Genomic DNA, 2,766 nt, shown 5'->3' on the forward strand with positions numbered 1-2,766 from the left:
GTTACAAATACCCACGCGGAAGTTCAAATCGCGTATAAAACAAACCATGTTGGCGGGAGTTAAGCTGAACATATTATTTATCATGAAGCAAATTTTACTAAAAAATCAGACTGGCCAGCGTAGTGGTCATAGTGACATGAACAGAGTACTGGTCATCCTAAAAAACAGAATGCATTGCTGATTCAGCGCTGATTTGCTCTGCCACCAACCTCCGGGTTCCCACTTGATACAATGCAATCAAACCCCATCCAGTTGTTCGAGAATAAATGTTACGCTTCATTTTGTTTCAAATTTTATATACACAAAAAGTGGTCTTTATTTGACACCGCAAAACTTAATCTTTTTTAAAAAGCTTTTTAAAGCATTTTTTCAAAAAGCTGCTTTTTAAAAGCTGCCAATTTATTAAACAAAGATTCTTTTTTTAGATGATAAAATTGTCCAAATCCTCAAAAAAGCAAAAAATTGTTCTATTTTTCGAGTTTGTATTTAATATATGCTGTAACTTCTTTCAAGTCAAATTCACTTCATTTTGTTCATATTTAAAAATGAATTGAGAAAATGTATATATAGCTTATTCAGAAATACATTTACAAAAATTATCATCCGATTCACGTGAACTGAAAATTAATGTCTTTTGGAAGAGCGCGATCGACTGCTACAAATTATCAATAAAGTTTTCATTTTTTACAAGGTTTTGTATATACGCTATTTCTGCTTGATAAAAGTATAATTTAGCTGTGAGAATAGCTATCAATCTCAGTCGAAATTGCATGAAATTTCAAAACCCACCTTAAATCATTAGTTTGATCTATTCTTTAATCTCAATTCAATCACAATAATTTTGCGTCTTTGTCTTTCTATGCCATCCCTTTGTTCAAAAAGAAATAACTTTGTAGTTCAGACAGTTCTGTAGAAAACATAGGATGTAGTGAGTTGAATTTTGTCAAACACGAATGAAGGAGTGTTCTGATTTTTTGGAATGTTCTGAAAATATCAGAAAAGGTTTTAAATTGAAACCGTTTTCGACCAAAAACCAAAACTGTGTCTTGCGCAAATGTCATTTGACATGAAAAGATGATTAATTGATTTTTCACCCAAAATCGCTCCTGATGAAATGCCAATGGGATGACAAAGGACCCAATGTGTTACAAAAAACCAAGATGTAACCAAGATGTCATAATACATATTTTACCCATCTAATTTTTGTCGGAATTCGATGTTGGAATGTGATCTTAGTTTCCGCAGTGATAGTTTAATTCTAAATAGCACGGGTTACTGCGAGGCATGGCCATGGCCCGTGAAACATGGCCAATTGAACCAGTCTTACGGTTCAAGCTTTGTAAATATACTTTAATACAGCATATTATGCTAAATAAACTCTCTGATAGTTTTGAACAATCGGAGCAACCCGGGTCGAGGTTTGGCGGTGAATTTTTGTAAGAAAAGCGCTGAAATGTGGAGAAAAAAATAATTTTCACTGCGTATTTCGTCCATATTTTTGCGGTGAATGCGGTGAATTGCGGTGAATTATTTTTTTTCACCTCGTTTTCAGTATTCTAACGAAAAAGAATTGTCCGCACACGGGTTCGAACCTCTGACTTCCTGCATGCCTTCCACTGCTTAGTCCACTGCTCCGAATGTCAATTACATCTTTGAAAGTTCTTTTGAATTTGAATGCGCTGAAATGTGGTGAATTATTTTTTTCACCGCATTCGCCTCTTTCACCGCATTTCTTACATTATTTTGCCACAAAAGTCGATGCGGTGAATTATTGTAAGAAATGGTTTGAATTTTGCGATGAATTTTGGTAAGAAATGCGGTGAAATGCGGTGAAATACTTATTTTCACCGCTTTCACCGCAATCACTGCATTTCTTACAAGAATTCACCGCATTCACCGCATTTCTTGCAAAAATTTACCCAAAAAACCTCGACCCGGGAAATAATGTGTGTGTTTTGGCATATTGGGTTTTCATCATAGGATATTTTGTTCTGATAGTGAGAAGGAGTTTTATGATATGTAAAAGAAGACTGAATATTACACTAAAGCGACTGCATTTAATTTTTTGTCTTAACATGTAAGCTGATGGTTCATCAAATGCTGGATGACAGAACAAAATGCGCAATGCCAGAATCCCCAATGACAAAATTCCCAATCTAACAAAATACCTAATATATGCTGTTTTTACCCATTAAATGAATTTACCAGAATTACTATTGAGATAATTTAAAGTAAACTAAAGTATACTTTCCAAGTTTTAAAGTTTATGCTTAGCTCGTTTGTCCATGCCTCGCGGGTCTTGTCCATACCTGAGTGACCCGTGAGACTTGACATGAAGCTATAGCAGCCAAACATGGGATTAAATTATCAGCTTATCAAAAAACATGATGCTAATACTGATTGCTAATTTCTAATCGTATGTAACCAAGTGCATTATTAATAGCCGCGTCCTCAATTCCAGGCAGCTATTATAGCGCTCCTGTTTTTTTTCCGACTCGAAGAGGAGTATTGGAGAAGTCCTTCTTTTTAATCAATTTTATTGGAGTAATTTTTGAAGCGGAAAATGTAACGCGTGAAAAAAATTGGGAGGGATTTTGGTGCTGAACAAAAGTGAAGAGCGGAGCGAAAAGAGAGTGGTTTTTGTTCATACCGCTGTTTTTGAGAGAGCGAGAAATTGATGTGTAAAAATTTTTTCTCTTAGCAAGCGAAATTTTTTTTGTTCACGTGCGGCTTTTAAAAGCAGTTGTTTTGCAACTTTTGATGGTT

The sequence above is a fragment of the Convolutriloba macropyga genome, chromosome 8 (assembly GCF_964194025.1).
Source record: "Convolutriloba macropyga chromosome 8, txConMacr16.3, whole genome shotgun sequence".
NCBI classification, from domain to species: Eukaryota; Metazoa; Xenacoelomorpha; order Acoela; family Convolutidae; genus Convolutriloba; species Convolutriloba macropyga.